Genomic DNA, 18,377 nt, shown 5'->3' on the forward strand with positions numbered 1-18,377 from the left:
TATTCAGCATTGTTTATGAATATCTGGTAAATATCTGCTATATTATTTTGCCAAAATTAGTCTTTTGTTCGGACATGGTCTCAAAGAACATATATGCTCAAGAGCATATTCAGCACTGCTTGGGAACCAGTTTGGATCTTGGTCTGGTTTTATGTTTTATCATTCTGAGTACTGGTAACTGCATTTTTTTTTTTCCATGTTAGCTGCACATTTAGGTGACAACTCTCTTTTCAGTGAAGATAGGTTTAGGTAGATCAACTGAAGTTCTCAAATCTTTCATGCTTTGGCCAGGTTAATTGCTGCCCTGCTCTTCTCTCCTCAGGACAAAGCAAAGGTACAATCCTGCAAAAAGCAAAGTGCCTTCCGTGATATGCTGATTTTAATTTTAATGGAAGCTGAGAATGTTCAGCATCTTGTAGTAGACACTCAGCAGCTGAAAGACCATATTTTCCCCTCTCAAACGCAGAGGAAAGAACAATAAAATCAAATCTCAAGACAGAGTCAATGTGTCCTCAAGGAAATTTCTTTTCTGACCCAAATCTAGCAAGCAGTGAAATGTCAGGTAGGATATCAGGAATTTCTGACAGAACAGACCACAGATAAAACTTGACTGTTCCTTTCGGAGCTTTAATACCAGTCTCCACAAAACTAGAGAAGATCGGGAAAACAGATTAGTGAGAGCTCTTTAGTTGACTGTCATTAGTGGAGCTGGCCTAGGCTTCCACTTTCCATCCGACAATCTCAGTCTTCTGATGGAGCACCTAGAAGAAATTCATATGAGTACAATTAAATACTGGGCAACCAGTCAGCTCTGTCACTGGGTGGTCAAATCTCCCTTCAGTCTGGGAGAGCTTAGATGGTGCATTCCTTATGTAGACAGAAAGTGGGGATTATTTTACAACTGAGTCAAGTTTAAAATTCCTTATCTTGTCTTGGTGCTGAAGCCTTTATCCTAAACACTGCACAGAGATTAGAACTATTTTTGTATACTGAACTATACCCTTTCTCTAGTAAGAAGGACATACCCTTAAGTTTTAGTTTACTAGATGCAATATTAAAATAACCAAATAATTCTACTTTGCATTTGTGATTATTATTATTATACACAAATCCAGTATGTCAAAAAAAATGGTCCTGGACATATATTAAATGTCAAGGTTTGTAATGATTTGCTCTTTGTAAATATTTTTGTAGTTTACTAGTGAGCAATGAAGTGGCTTTTCTTTCTCCTAACTGTGAAATGTACTGTGTGAATATCTAAACTTGCAATATTGATGATAAAACAGTCAAGCACAGAACTTAAATGCTGAGCTGCAGGATATCAGATCAGATACCCTGGATATGTGCTGTACATGGTTCTATCCTGCCTTTTACTGAAGAATTCTTCCTTTCGCTGGGGAAAACCAATGTGTTTTTGTTGAATGAGGTCAGAAGAGAAGAACAGAAGAATGGAAGCGCTTAAGAACACATCTGGAGAGAGAAAAAAAACTACCATTGAAAATTTTCATGTTTGTTGAAGTGTTTTGATATTACTCAGGGGAAAAAAAAGAAAGAAATGAAAATGTTTGGTCTTACTCTTATTAAAACATATCTCTCTGCATTCTATTATTCTTTCATGGCATCAAAGGTGAGATTAGTTCTCTCCTGTTTAATCAAGTTCTAGACAGGTTGTTGTAGTTGCATGGCTAAAAGTGCCTGTACACTTAACAATCTTTTATACAAAGAAAAATAACAGCACTGCAAGACTTTTAAGGAAACATGGTGCAATATTTGCATATGGGAATACCTGATATTACAATCGATTTTAAAATGCCAAAATAAGAAATAATAAGGAAATTACTTTTATTATTAAATTCTAGAACGTAGATCATTTTACAGTTGCTTTTGTGTTCTAGAAACACAAACACTTATTTCTCACAAAGAAAAGAATGAGAAATAGATTTAAATGAAAGAAATCAGAAATAATTGAAAATTACAAAAATTAAAATTATCATTGAGCATGCTAGTTAACTACCTAGTTTAAACTAGGTATAATATAATTAATACTAAATCCTAGGAAAAATATCTTTGTTGAGTTAATACATGACATGTGACTTAAAATTTAATTTCTTTGTGTAGATGTATTCTTGCCTAAGTTAATTGGAAAACTAAGCATCAATTTCCATTTTTTTCCAGTTCCTCATTTATATTTCCACTTCAAACATCACTTTTATTAGTTTGGAAAATAGAATTAAGTCAAGACTGGTGACTAGATGACTAAAAAATAAAATGTAGCTGAGTAATAAACATCAAGATTCTATTATGACAATGAGCAATTTAAGCAAACCTATTGATTCCCCTGCTCAGAAATTTGGCAGAGTCTCAGCCTATACAAATGAAGAGCTAAGAAAGATTGCATCTTTCTTCAAAAAGTGATTTTAATCATGGCAGTCACCATAAAGCTTGGCAATATTTTCTGGTAATTCATGTGAGTAAAAATTGAGCTAAAGCCAGGATTTCTAGATTCCCACCTATTATTCTATACAGATAGTAGTGCAGACACAAGTTTCTGCATTAGTTTTAATGAATTAGTTTTACATCCCTCTGTTGACAATGTTTGATTCTCCCTGCACAGCACTTTGGTACAATGAGCAGGGTCCCTACATTTTTTGATTGCAAGTCTGAAATTGTTGTGGCTATCAAATGTGGCCATTTTAATTAATTGAAAATGCTTGTTCTGAACTTGAGCCTAAATTATAAAAAAGAAAACAACTATCTTTAAGAAAACAAAAGCAAGCAAACTAACAAACAAAAATCTCCCCCCTCACCAAACCCAAATACCAAACACCATGGCCACAAAATAAATCCTGCTTACTTGCTTGATGCTTATTGACTTAATAAAGTGAAAAATATTGTCAGAAACATGCTCATGTAAGACTACATGTGTCTTACATGAGCATGTGTCTAAAGTAAGGAGGGGAATTATTTTTCCACTTGAAGTGCAACATTGTGCAAAGTTTTTTTCCATGTTGGCATAAAGGCAATTTAAAATTATAGATATTCCAGTTCAGGAATAAATAAAAAGGTTAAAAAATTTATTGCTGCTGAATGTATTTTGTGTCAAAGATTAATTTCCAAATTAATCTTTCAAACTAGTGGTTTAGGTATTCTAATATTACTTCCACGCTTAATTCAATATGTGGAAAATAAAAGGTTAATTGTTACACAACAGTGATTTTTTTCTAACTTTCACAAGTATCAATAGATTTCAAAATTTAAAAATTAATCTAAAAAAATGAAGCTACAAGGTACCAAAATCAGCATATGCATATATATATATATATATATATATATAGATAGATATATATAGATATATAGATATATAGATATATAGATATATAGATATCTAATTTACTAATTTTAAACAAAAATCAAAATAGTGTTTTAAAAAAGCTGGTGTTTTTGAATAGTTAATAGAAAAATACTGCAACATACAATATGAAAATAAATGCCAGTGAATATGGTATTGTCAATGTGTAGTGGTGAAACAGTTGTTTGAAATGAAAAGTATGCAGGGATATTTTAAGAATGTAAACTATACCTCTAAAGTAATAACAATCAAAATGAAATACTTGATAATTGCATTTCTTTTTGTTTTTACTAAACATGAAATGTGTGGAAGAAAATAGGGCAAAAATCTCCACATAGATAATTGATATTTCTTTTTTCTGCTTCTCAATCCACTTATAATCTGATTGTTCTTCCCTATGTACCTGGAAAGTAATCAAGAGCCCAAGACAATGCATACTCTTTAGTGTACACTTCTAGGAGCTCATTCAAAGCCTCCAATTTTGAATTAAAATGTCATTTATTTGTTGACTTTCACAAAGAATTTTTCACTCATTTTGGGTCAGATTGTGATATGGATTTTTAGTTATAATTTCCCACTGACGCTAACAGTAGTTTCTGCTAAAAAATCAGTTGCCTGGTGGGCATCACTGTGAGATTCCTACAGAAGAAAGAACCTGATGTCTCATAAAAATTGGATACTGATAGAGAGGTAGCTGTATGAAAGTTGGAAAATGAAAGAAGAGTTGATACCAAGTAGAAGTTGATACTCAGAAATAGAAGTTAAAGGTGATATTTTGGCTGTTGGGTCTTCTTTAGGCCATAAGTAAAAAAGTAGTATTTTTTTAATTCTTCAGCCAGAGAAAGGCCTCAAAGACAGAACATTGCCCCTAATCTCTTTCTTTACTTTAGCATATGTTCTAAGTAACATTTTCTTGAGTAAACTGACTCTGGGAACTATACACCCAGAGTTGCTCTAAATTCAGCATTCTGCCCAGGGACACTGCTGATGAATATGTAAGACTGCCACTGACTTAACTAAGCCAATTTTAGGCCTAAACATTGTAAAAATCACTGTCTAAACATTTCCCTACTGATAGTGTGTCATGCAGACGACCTGTTTCAGCTATCCTGACTTTCATGGTATGATATTTTGTGTGCATTAATTGAGGTTAAAAGGCCAAATTCTAATCTCATCTGTACAAGGGGTACATCTTGAGTAAAGCTATTAAGGTCAGAGGAGTTACTTTAGATTTACAATAGCATAAGTAAAACCTTATAGGATATATTCACATAAGAATTTTTATGCTTGTAAAGGTTACATGCTAGAGCACGTAAGTTTTCTCTTAAAGATAAAAATTTTGGGGTTTATGTCTAATATTAGATACCTATTTAATTCACATATTCCTGCAAGTTAGTGGTTTATAATTTATACGTAAATGAACACACTTTAAAATAATCTGTCTTTGAATTTGAGGAGATTGTGTGTGCATAGATAGAGGAATAAAAGTATTAGCTTCGGATTCCCTCAAAATAAAGTGAGGGAATCACACTGACTTTCTAAGGATATGCGCCTCCTCCAGAAGAATTCAAAAGACTTTTTTTTTTAGTTAGAGTAATGGCCAAAAAAATACTTGGCAAATTTACCAGGGGATCTACTCAAAATATTGAATAAACTTTAACTAATGCATCAATAAGAGCAGTGTTTTGACATGATTTTTTTCCACTTAGTTTAGCTATGTCTTTAGGTAAAAACAAATAATGTATACATACAGTATATGCCATTGAACAAAATTGGATTAGAGAACTAAACACAGCTATGAGTGCTTCCATGACAAAAATTATACAGTAGCTTAGGACTATTCTATTTTCTCCTAGGCCTAATTTGTTTCAGTTCAGTTGGAAATAATTTTGTTGCTGTGCTAAAAGGAAACAATTTTTTTAACTGAGCATAACATTTTACAGAAAAAAAGAACACTAGAAAAATCCACCAACACTTCTGGAAAGTATAGAAGTGACAAATTTGAAAGCAGGAGGGAAAATATTTTGATAGATAAAGAAATCCAGGGAAAAATAAGAAGGAGGTTTAAAATACCCAAATATCACTGTAGTATAAATTTAATCAAAATTTTTACATAGGGGAGAGTGTTACTGGCAGGGGTGTGAGGCTTATAGTGGGTTTACATAGCAAACATAAGGGAAGAACCCACAAAATGCTCTGGTAAGTAAAAGTGGAAATGGACCCAATTAGCAATGAACCAGGGTTACAGAATGACAATGTAAATGTAGCTGAGATTCAGAGCTGTTTTTCATGGACAGTTATTAGGATTTCAGGTTTTGGAATTAATAATCTTGATCAAAAGAAAATGAGGAAAACAAAGTATACTTATTAAATATCAGTACACCAGGGACTAAAATTACTGGTGTGTGCTGAAATGCATATGGCCACTTTAAGAAATTTATTAAACAGTAACTAAGCTAGATTTAAGTATTGTCTGGTATGAAAATACATTTTGCATTGATTTTTTACTATTTACTTAAGAAAAAACCAGCAATTTTTTCATATAATTACTCCCACTTAAAGTTTGACATGCTTTTGTAATTTTTTCTGACATTAAAATTTTACACATAGATAATATTTGCTTTGGAATAAACTGTAAATCATACTCCTTATAATTCAGTACTTCAACATTAGTTTCATTAGTATAGTCCCTTACATGTAAAACCTGTCAATTCTGCCTATCCATTAATGTTTTAAAGTAACCTGCTAGCACATAAACTCTAAAGCAGTGTTATATTCATTTCTCTAATATTGGGGTTTTAACAGCTCCTTTAAGTAATCTTGATCAAATACCTGTGAATAGTTGCAAAAGTAAAATCATGAGTACTATACAATAAATCCTGCCATAGAAAGCAAGGCAGACTGCATTTAATAAATGGGATAATTCTCCAAACCTGAAAGGAATATTTTAAACCAGATGAGAGGAAGTGGTGTTCCTTAAGGTAAGGTACATAACTGATGTATAGAAGTCACTTCCGAAAGCAATAACCAGGATGACACTCCAGCATAGTCTTAAGTTTTTTATGACAACTCTATTAGCCACAAATATGTTATATGAGATGTAAACTGCATACAGATAAACAATCATCAAATCAAATAACAAAACTTTTCCTCTAGGCTGGTGACTTCATCATGGGCCTTTGCTATTTGTAAATTATTTTCTTCAACTTAGATAATGCTGGCCAGCTGGAGAGTCAAGTCAATCTGACCAAGGATTTAAATTCCAATTATTTTTTCTACTGGCTACCTAATTCCCACAGAATTAAGGGAAATTACATGTGGCACAACAGTGATTACAAATTCATTAGGATTGTGATTAAAGGTTTTGTATGAAAAAAAGCCCAACAAAAAAATCCTCAGAAGAATTGTATTCTTATATAGAACATAAACCAAGATGATCTTTCAGATCTAGAAACTGGAGATATCTTAAATTTGATATTTTATATGTCAATAATTTTATAAGATTAGTGCTATGGTTTGTTAAATCTCAGAAAATATGATTTACACAAGGTTCCTTAAGGTACTTTCAAGGTATTCTTTCATTGATAAGGCTATTTATTAGATCAAATAATCCATTGGAATTTAAAAATTAAGTTTTCTTTATATCTGTAAGAGTACTGTAAAAGCATAAAGCCCTGTCTTCTGTAAAATCTGATGTAAGCTCTGCATTTGTAGCCCTTTCCTGCAAAATTTTATCAATCCTCTTTTGAGACAGAGGAAGACTCCTGCAAGTCTTTTGCATGCATTTTCTTTAATTATTCTGGTTTCTTTTCTGTCTGATTTTTATATAGTTTTTCTTTATGGTTTCCAATATGCATCTTGTTTCCTCTTCCCAAGTCTCAGAGACCTCTTCTTCCTCTTTTTTCCTACACCCTTTGACTTTCCTACACTTATCATTCAAATATGATGAATGATCTTTCTCCTAAGTCAGTGAAGTAACTCTGTGCTCTGTGGTTATATGGTTATCTGTCACTCCAGCCAACTCTTCTAAATTGGTTCAGTACCTTAAAAAAAAAAATTGGCATAAATAAGAGAAAAACTGCTCTTTTCTTATGTGAGTGGGAAATGGATATTGCTGGAATCATTATTTAAAGACTTTTATCCATTGTGACAAAAATTACAGTGTATCTTATGTGTGCTTAGCCATCATAGAAGCAGTAAAAGGCAAGGCGAATTTACAATACTGCAGAATATAAAATATATCAGGAATCACATTGATGTGTGCATATGCATACTGAAACACAGAATAGTAGTTTTAATGGGGGATTTTAAAGAAGGGATTTTCAGCTCTACTCAGTCCAGTTTCCACAAAAAGATATGTATACTTAAGTTTTCTTAATCAAGTCTGTTTATGTACAAATATACTCATAAATAAGATGTTGTAATCTCAGAACTGTTTTTAGGATGTCATTTATTGCTCTTTCTTAATTAAATTTAAATTATGAAGTCATGTCTCAGAATAAACTGGTGTCATTTTAAGACCTAGGAAGCATTTTTCCTGTTACAATATGTTTCCCATTGATTAAGAAGTAATGTTTTTTTGAAATTTAGGTTATCTGCATTATGTGCTAAATTAAAAAAAAAAATTAATGAAAAGGTCTGTTGAGGATCTCAGACTACTGACACAACACACAGTCAAATACAAAGTGTCCATAAACAGAAATCACAGCCATTAGATGAACTAAATCCTTTTCTAGCTGTCCCAAGGTCCTGCTCAGGTTTTGTGTCACACCAATGGTTTGCTGAGATGCTAAATATCTCATTTTCAACCTTTTTCCCTTTTTCACAGAATAGAGAGGGGAAAAAAGTGAAATAAAAAGTACTTAAAATTTAAAAAGAAAAAAAATCTGTTAACCTTGTATTACCTACATTCATACTACCCTTTCTTGACCAAAATGCCAAATTCCATTTTGTTTAGAATGTTGAGAAACAGTGTTTGGTTAGTGTCAAAAGGCTCAGGAAGAGTTTCTGAAATGTGTTTGTCCACAAAGGCCAAGTCAACCTCACTATCAGTCAAGAACCTTTTAGGTTGCTATATAATTTTTCTCTAAGGTGAGATGATATTCTGAAGCATTATAACTCACATGGTAAGAGATGGAGAGAGACAAATAATGTTGCTCTAGAATATATAATTTACTGTCTTTCAACTGCTCTTGTTCAGGTTTTGGCCTTTATTTTTGCTATATGCATAGGGATCAGGCATTTCTTCTTAAAAAATGCATTTTATAGCCTTAGTTACACATTCTGAAATGAAAATATCAGATTATAACAATAAAGCAATGCAGAAACAGCATGTTTCTGTAATAATTTTGCAATTAAGTTTGCAATACAGAGACTATTATTATAGAGATGTACTGGGATCATGAATAATACCTTCAGTGAAGATAATAGCAATAAGAACATCACTATGTTAGAAAAAAACATGTAATCTAGACCTCTGTTTTAAGTGACTGTCTCCAACTCCTATGGTACTATGAGGTACATAAACATATGATGAATGAGGGGAAAACAATAATGCATGCAAAATCAAATACAGCAAATCAGGTGTGTGTTGAAATGTTATCTGCAAACATCTAATTAAGGGAAGGAGTTGAAAATGGAATGCAGTGATTATGGAAAAGACCTAAGCTTGTCCCATTAAATACGGATTTTCAGATACTGTTTTCAGATACATACAAAGAAGGGAAGGCAGCTGCACCCACTTTCAAGGAAGACCCCTGAAAACTTCTTTGTGGTATTTTTTGAAATAGATGTGTAAGCAACATTACAAAAGTGCAGAGCAGGATGAATAGTACATGTGATGTGCCATTGTGAGGGTTTCCGGCCATAATTGCAATCAGGCTCTTGCACTGTTTCCAATCTTTAGCCCTCAATATTGTTAAAAACCCTTCTCTACTCATACCCTTGTCACTTTAAGAGCATGCATGGGGCCAAAAGAGCTTTACTTGACATTTCTTACAATGTTCTCAGCTGGAGTGTTATCAAAATAAAAACCTAACACTGAAGAACAGAATTGTTCTATGTAACCACTTCTTTGCTCCTACAGTACTGTAGGTTTTACTTTTGGAAGGTGGAAGGAAGAGTGCAACCTCCTTTTCATAGTTCAGAACAGTGACCGTAATGAAATGCAGCACAGCAGTATTGCTTTTTGCACTTTTCACTTTTCTGTTTGAGGATTCTGGTTGTAAACCTACAGATCCAGGGATGATATTAACTTAGTTGGCTGGACTTCACACCAAGATTTCTTTGTTTCTTCATATTGTATCACAGGAATGGCTATTCTAATTGGGGTTTTTTAGCATAATGATATTTTAAAAATATTTTTTCATAGTATTCTGTGATAAAATAATTGTCAAAATTATACAGAAAGTACTCAAAAAAAATATCAGTAATGAATAGCTAAGTTTTCATTGTGGGTTCTTCACAGCAATTTTCTGTAAAACAGTACTATGCTCAGATAAAGTTAGTGCAGTGGATAATTCTCAGGCATTTGACTGTACTTTCACATGGATGCTTCATATTCTAATTCAACACTTGTGTTGTATCGCAGGTGGTATTGCCTTACTTTCTTGTTATGTTACCTATATTATTTAAAGAAATTTTATGCTTCTTATTCCATGAAAGTAGGAGTCTTCAAAACAGATGTATAGTTTGCTCTGCACTAGGACATCTGCATTAACACAATATTTGCAAAAGCACCAACATCAGCATTTTTGCTAATGGTACAGAAATGGTACTTCCATTTCTGTCATGGTAGCGAAGACTTACCTGCCTGCATTTTCACAGGTCACACAAACATTGATGGAATAAGGTTTTTGCCCTAAACTAGGATTTGTGATTTCTTAATGCTGCTGTATTGCTTTGAATCTGTTTAGTTCCACAGAAATAAAGCATGGTGAAGACCTAATAGGTCACTTTTCTATGCCACTGAGGTATTGTTCCTTAAAATGTTTTATGTTGAAAAGAACAGGAGGCCACTACTGCCCCAGGAAATTTTTCAACAGTATAAGAGAATTCACTTTGTTCATCTTACATTTGATTTTTCTTCATTTCATTCAGATACTTCTAAATAGAAGTATCTGAAAAACAGCTGATATAATTTTTCCAGACACAGTCTCAAACACTTGGAACCTAATTCTGCAGTCACTACTAATGTACAATGATGAAAAGTTAGTCTCCAAATATAATTCTGCAAGGTGCCGGGCACACCTTGTGAAGCTTTGCATTCATCACCTTGTGGTTGAATTCCAGGTCCTTTTGCCTTTGTATGCAGAATTCCTGAAAACATTGCTCTACTTAACTTGACCCAGATATTTGACCTTCTTCTGCCCTCCCTTTTTTACTAACAGTGTTATCCATGGTGCCCTGGCTGCCTTCTTCATCTGTTTTGTGGCTTCTTCATTCACATCCTCAGCAAACTGAATTAAGAAATACCCACCTTCCTCCTAGGAGGAGCCATGGGGAATTCCAGGCTTTGGCATCAAAATTAAAGCAAGATGTGTGTGATACTGTTGAATGTTTGTTAGAATATTTATTTTGGAAGTTATAAATATTGAAATAATCAACCGCAAGGTAAAGTTGCTTTTGCTAAATGACTGAGGTTATTTAATTTTTGTTGTGACATTTACATCACTGGTCTCATTTGATTCTGTTGTCACACTTGTGATGAAATTGTAGCAAAAGTAAACTTTGGGGGAAAAAAGCCGTTTGCTTGAGAAATAAAATGTCTAATAAAGTTTAAAAAAGCATTTTAAAAAGTTTAAGAAGGTTAAAAATGCTTAAAAAGTTAAAATATAATGCTTAAAAATTTTAGCGTTTCAAGAAATTTTAATGCCTAACAAAGACAGAAAGTCAAAGAAAAATTATGCATTCTTAGTAGTAAAACAGTGGTAGTAGTTGGATCCTGAAATTCCAATAAAGAAAAAATTCTGCAATTTTCCATAGCCTTCATACTCCGACATCAAATATAGCTTGGGCTTCATTAAATTAAGAAATAATTTAAAAACTAAGAGGAGTCCTTTAGCTCCTTTTTGTTCTACAGTTTTATTTTACAACAGAATTCTCCTGTGTCCTTACCCTTGAAACAAATATAAAAAAAAATATACAACTCTGTAATTTATTTGAAATGATACCCTTGTGTATGCAGCAGAGTAACTTTCTTGCTGTCATTCTTATTTACCTCACTGTATTTCTACGAACTCTTAATTGAGGTCAAGTTTTATCCCTTTATTTATTGACACTATTTATTTGAAAAGTGAGAATCATAACCACAAAGAGAGAAAAAGCTGTGTATACACTTGCTCCCACACATCTACCAACTACCAGATAACAATCATATATTCAGATTTTCTTCATATGCATTCTTGATTGTTTCTTCACCTACTGATCCTTCTGCTTGGCTATATCCAATCACTGCTTTCTTGTGGAAATTGGTCTTTCCAGAATTCTAACCCATCACACATGATTTCATTGTTCCACACTGCTCTGCTCCAGACTATTGCATTGCACCACAGAAAGAGCCAGTCTTTCACTTTATCTAAACATTGATTTTTTGTTGTTGTTGTTTTGTTTTGTTTTGTATTGTTTTGAGTCCAGAGAACAAATCAGAACAGGGCCTGATTTGTCGCGTGAGGGATCCTGTGAACAATTGCAAAATCCATGCCTACATTTCAGTGGACCCTGTGCTGGGAAAATCTGACTTAGAATATATTGCCATGAAATTAAAATTTGAATTTTAAGCTTAGAATTCATTAAGTACCAGACGAATAGGAAAAACTCTGAATATTATGGGTGTTCATGCATGATGGTGACTTTCATACAATTCATTATTATGTTTGGAGGTTTTTAACCAGCTGAGTGCTAGGATTTGGATATTGCTCTGAACAAAGACATTTGCTCTGAACAATTTCTGTCAAAGTTGTGCAACTGACTACTCACCTGAATGTTTAATTCAATCCCCACTTATTCAGCCAGCTGCTGACACGTAAAAACTACCACTGGTATCACCTATCTCTTATCATAGTCACTGACATGGCCCAGCTTCACTGAGTTTGTGAAATATGGGTACTCTGCTTGACTGCAGATAAGTACACATTGTTGTATCACTAAACAGCACTTTTCCCAGCCTAGTCCTTACAACTTTTTATTCTGATTTCCTTGGTACAATCTGTGCTTTTACATGACCTTCTGCGTATATTATAAACATTTCCCACAGAGTCTTTCATTTTACTGTTATTTGCAACTTTGCAATATTTTGCTACTGCTGCCATGCAGTAGCAGACGCACAATTAATGAGAATTTTGGTATCTTTTATTCTACACAGAAGAGATGTAATATTTCTAAAGCCTGGGATTTAACGATATTCTGTGGGAAAACAAAGATAGCAGAGCTTGGGTTTGGGGTTTTTTCACCCTGCCAAATTTCATGGAAAATCTTGCTTTAGATTTCTTGTCCAATGTGACCCATTTTTCCAGAAATGATAAGCACTTATTTCTCCTGATGAAATAAACGGAAAAACACAGAGCTTGTAGAAACCTGATTTTCAAGTATTAATATATTAATGCTTGGGTTCTTTTCATTTTAGCAATTATCTATGTCTAGTGTCATTTTGCTGTTTATATTACAATTGAGATTATAGCAAAAAAAAAGTAAAATCAATCCTCTTACTAAGAGTTTCTTTTCAGATGTTTTTTCTTCTTGTGTTTTCAGAGTAAGCAGGCAAGTGAAGCTGTAGAAAACGACACACGTGATTGAGGGGATTGCTTGCAAGAGTATTTGCAGTGTCAGCTTGAAAATACATTTTGGAAAGATGGAATGAAAAAGAGGGATGTTTTGACGCAGAATTTGGGAGGAAGAACAAAAATAATTAAAAGGAGTCAGCATCAATAACTCAATTAAATTGCTGGAAGGCATTCTTTTGCTTGTAAAAGTCTAGTGCTTTTAGGCCAGGAAGCCATTTCCTCACACAGAAACTGTCCACAGCACGCTATGATAGTGGTGATGGACTAATTGCTGCATCACTAACACCTGTTAGTGTTAGTGATGTCAGCATCATCTGGAAATGGTGAGCTCAGGAGAGTGCCTGAAATCACATCCTGGGCGGGGGGATAAGGGAGGGAGGGTATAATTAATAAGCTTGTGAGAGGGGTGAGTGGTGCTTCTGCACAAAAGGAGAACACAAAATCAAGGATACACCAAGCCATGGAGTGCAACGAGAGCTGTTCTGACTTGGAGTGGGAGAAGATGTGTGGTGATAGCCAGATCTCCTGGGTAACGGGGCTTGCTGGGAGCTGGGCTGTTGCAAGGCAGTCAGGATGTGAGCAGGAGAAGGGCTGCTCAGCCAGGGCCTGAGGCTGCTGTCAGAGCAAGAATAAGCTCTGAGGGAGGCTCAGAGTCTGCAGCTGCAGCAGGGTGCTGACATACTGGAGGTTGCTTACGGGGCCTTTGCCCAGGAGGTGAGAACATGAGTCATGTAACTCTCTCTTCAACCTTCTGGTAATGAAATGACCATTGCTAAGCAGCCTGGCGAGGGCACATTTGATGCCTCCACTGAAATGGGAAAGTTGTTTCCTTTGGACTGGAAAATATTACATTTATTGATTTTTTAAAAAATCAGTCTTAAAAATTACAATCTAGCATTTTGAATAGTTGCTGCTCAAGCTTGTTTATAATTTCTGTCTCACCAGGCTCTGTAAGGTGGCGCTTGCAGGTAAAATTGTTAATGAAAGAAAGCCTTTTTTGTGTGACCCTTATCAAGTTCTAAAAATTGTTCTCATATTTAGTCAAGGAGTTCTAGAAACACTTAGTTTATAAAGCCTGACTATGTGTGGGAAAATACTGACTTGACCACTGGGTTTTCAGAAGTTTAAAGTTGTTACAAGAGCTTAACTTTTCAATAAATTGATTCTCATACTACATGGAAAAATCTCTAGAAACTTAACTTTCCTCACTCAGTTCATATAGCAGGAGAATCACATATGCATGGTATAAAAATTATCAATTCCTTAAATGCTGTTAGTAAGCGAAAGAAGTCTTTGTGTTTCTCCTTCATGAGAGAGAATTGTAGTGTTTTGGAACCTAGCATATACGGAATTAATGTGGTATATATATATATATATATATGTGTGTGTGTGTGTGTGTGTGTGTATAGATATATATATACATATGATCATGTCTACATTTAACATTATACTTACGTATTTAAACTTATAAAAGGGTAGATTTTACACTTAACCATACGTATCTGTTGATCTACTGAATGGACCCAATTTTCTTCTCTCTCTTTCTCTCCCTCTGCCCCCACCACCTCTTTCACCCTACCTTTTTATTTTTGGCAGTAAGAATGAACAAAAATTACCCCTGTTGTCTTGGCTGTATGGCTTAATACACTGAACTAAAGACTTGGAGTGAAAAAGGAAAAAAAGGAAGAAACCTACAACAGCAATAACATTGACAAAAATAAAATTCTGTTCTTCTTGTGCATCGAGAAAATGTCACTTTCAATTTTTCAAATGTTTATGCACTCAAGGGTCCCCTATAGGGTATTTAGATGGTTCATATGCATAATATTAAATGTAATACTGCAACACTGAGGTCTTGCTTGTTAAATTCCTCTTGGAAGGATTTTCACGCACATAGAAAATTGCTTCACTATAGACAGCCCTTACTCAAGTGTAACCCTATTGCAACTCTTGCTGAAGAAATAGTTACTCCAATGAGATAGTAACTTATTTTCAGGAGTAGGCTACTGGAGCATGTTTGTGAGGACTGCATTTATGTAGAATGACACAGTTGTAGAAATTATCTGAGGATAAACACAACAAAGAGAATACCATGTTAGTGATTTATCCTGTGTTTCTTCTTTTAAAAAGTGAGTTAGACATAATTCTGTTGAATGGTCCTTCTTTCTCCCAACATAAGGTCTTTTGATACTATTTGAAATTACATTACTAGGAAATGAAGTAAACACATTTTTGTGTGTATGTTTAATGGGTTGTTATGAAAGCAGAGTTAAACTGCTTTGTGTTTTAATTTCTTTCAAAGGTCCCTGTCCTGTAAACACCTTTTTTCCAATCGTGGCAGGTTTCTGTATCCCCATACTGAATACAGGGGGCTTCTGCATAGATTCACTTCCCTGCTGCTGTGCTAATGTTTGCTGGCTCAGGGCTGAATGCACATGCCTACCTCTACATGCATTAGTCATACCAATGAACACAAATGAGGGAGGTGACCTCATGAAACAGCTACATCAGGGATGTACAGTACATTATTCTTAAGGTTGTTCTGCAAACACATCTGGCATTGCAGCCTGACACAACCTGAAAGACTGCTAAATGATAAGAACCTTTCATTTGACATAGTCAAATTGATAAGGTGAATGATTAGCAGCACCTAACTACATAATGCAGCCTTTGGATATGATTAACTTTTTAAAGAAAAGAAACAAAACCCAGCAACTAGTATGTTTCTAACATGATTAGCAAAGCACTTCTGAGAAATGTTTTCTGCAAAATGTGCTGTTGTATTTCATGTCATTACATATTTTAAAATGCAAAATGTATTCACTTCAGAGAATGACAGTATCTGGAGGATAGAAGCAGTGAATATCCTTACCTATAATATGTTTACATATCTTTGAAATTTGAAAAAAGATATTTTTCACAGTTTCATTGAATATCTTGAGGTTATGAATGGCACTGCATTTAAATTATAAATTATGTCTTTCCATTTCTCTTTTGACTGTCTGAACTTTGTTACAGCTTCAGAATAACAACTTGTGCTAACCACAGGCATAAAATTATTCACTTCTATCAGAAGTGTATTTTTTACCCAGACATGCAAAGCACACAATTATTATGTTAAGGCAATACTCATATGTAATATTAATGTTCTTATAATTTTACCTAAAAAATGATGGAAAATATGTGCTCTCTCATATCATTTAGGTTAATGTGCACTCTAAAAATAGTACTTCATAACTCTAAATTTCCTTGTATGCTTACATCTCTGTGGTATGCTTTCCAATATTCAACACTTGGCCACAGCATGCAGCTAATATTCCAGTAGTCTCCTTTCTTCTTTTATTTATCTGATCTGCTTTGGAGTATGTCTTGAAGCAATGCTGCTTTATGTGCATGGGATGCACACAGCTAAATCTGGAGTTTTGGTGCCATCCGATGGACTTGCTACTGGAAGTTCTGTTCCCACACTCCTTAATCAAAACCTCCATGTCTTTTCCCCAGTTCCTCAAGGGCTGCTTGCAAGATTGATGATATATTTGGCCTAGTGCTAAAGACAGGTAAGACTTGTGCAGATCTTTAGCTCCATCCTCCCTAAGCATCTAAATACTGTTTGGCACAACCTGCTCTCTCCTGGCTGCCAGAAAGTGAGAGTCAGCCATCAACCTATATGTGATGCTTTCTGCTGAGGAGGCAATGAGACAAGATATTGGCCTGAAACAGCCTGCAACTCATCACCTATTCTTGGGCTATGGAAACAACACAGGAGAGCCAAGCTCAAGTTGTATTTGAGGCAAAATGGGACAGGTTCAGTCCAGGTTGCTTGTATTTTTGCCCTTGAAAAAGAGTTTAGTCTGGTCTTTTTGGTTAGATTCAAATAGTTTGGAACTTCAGGTGGTAAAATGGTAGCAAGCTAAGTACAAAAAAAAAAAAACAAAAAACCCTAAGTTAAACAGATACTGCTCACTCCTGCAAAATTATCTTCTGTATTGGTCATTCTCTAGGCTGATATTTTTGTCTAGCAAATATTTTTCTAAAAGAGATTTACTGCATGAACCTCCACTAATAGTAATACCTATCATGTAATGCCTTAAAACAGAATAGCTGCTTTGAGTAAAAATCCTCACAGTCACTTTGGCAAACTGTAAATTATGGTTTTATTCCCTTTTCACATCAATAGAGTTGTACACAGAGGTAGAGTTTATTTGTGGGTAAAGTACAAGATATTATCAGAACTCGCATTAAAACTAGGACTTTTCAAGTGCTTTTCATTTTCTTAGGGACTGCATGTTTCTATTTCATTTGCCCTTTTACTCTAATACAAATGAATTTATTAAGATAAGAATGTCAAAGCAAAATACCAGAAACATCTTTGTGTAAGTATTTGTGCGTCATTCTACCTCTAAAATTCGTGATTCATGTCTTGGTAGAGGAGCACCACATCTGCATCAGTGTATTGCACATAGAATCAAAGAAGGGAGATTTTGTCTGCATCAGTGTATTGCACATAGAATCAAAGAAGGGAGCTTTTGTAATTTAAAGTTTGATTTAAATTTTAAAAAATGACTAAGCAGGATAGCAAACATTTTTCTAATGTTCTTAAAAATTCTGTGTTTCAGAGTGTGGCTACTGACCCATCTTCCTGAGGAGAATGGCTAAGATGTCTTTGAAATTATTCCTGGAATTCGACCAGCATGAGATCTCTACCAAACTGAGGTAATACTGTTGAAAGGCAAGAAATCTGAAGTGATGTATGTCTAACTGTCTGTGCATTGACAATGTCAACTGCTGAAAACATTCCCGATGCCTGGGGCCAAAGCAAACAGTCAGAAAGGGTAAACCTGAGGACATCAGTCTCTTCTGAGGGATATTTTGTTGGTGAAGCCAAAAGTTTTTCTAGGTAATTTCTAAATCCAGGTTTTACTAACAATGATAGGCCAGACTTCTGCCATAATGAAGTACCTTCTTGGAGGTTAAGTAACTAGTTATTTACCTAAAATACTCAGCATAATGGCAAGCACAGGAGTGGTGTTGCTTTTGGTTAGTTTGTAGAGCCTTTAAAACCTCAGAAATTTCACTATGAGAAAACCAGACAATTTAAAATGATAGCATGGGCAGTAAAATTATGTAGTGTATTACTACTAAGCCTTCTGCTAGAAAATTCACAAATTCTTCTTTCTTTAACTCTTCACCAGAACAGGTTTTGGTTACAATTCTTTTCTGTCGGAGTGCACCTGACATAAAATGATGTC

General features: G+C 34.5%; 1 long non-coding RNA gene across 3 annotated transcripts in view; it reads left to right on the plus strand.

The window, feature by feature from the left end:
- LOC131096014 (uncharacterized) overlaps nt 1–18,377 on the plus strand; it is a 104,517-nt gene that overhangs the window by 22,352 nt on the left and 63,788 nt on the right. For all 3 annotated transcript variants that reach the window (XR_009115939.1, XR_009115938.1, XR_009115940.1), the window contains exon 2: nt 17,745–17,841. This is a non-coding gene — a long non-coding RNA (uncharacterized LOC131096014). The remainder of the gene's footprint in view (nt 1–17,744; nt 17,842–18,377) is intronic.

The sequence above is a fragment of the Melospiza georgiana genome, chromosome Z, assembly GCF_028018845.1.
Source record: "Melospiza georgiana isolate bMelGeo1 chromosome Z, bMelGeo1.pri, whole genome shotgun sequence".
NCBI classification, from domain to species: Eukaryota; Metazoa; Chordata; class Aves; order Passeriformes; family Passerellidae; genus Melospiza; species Melospiza georgiana.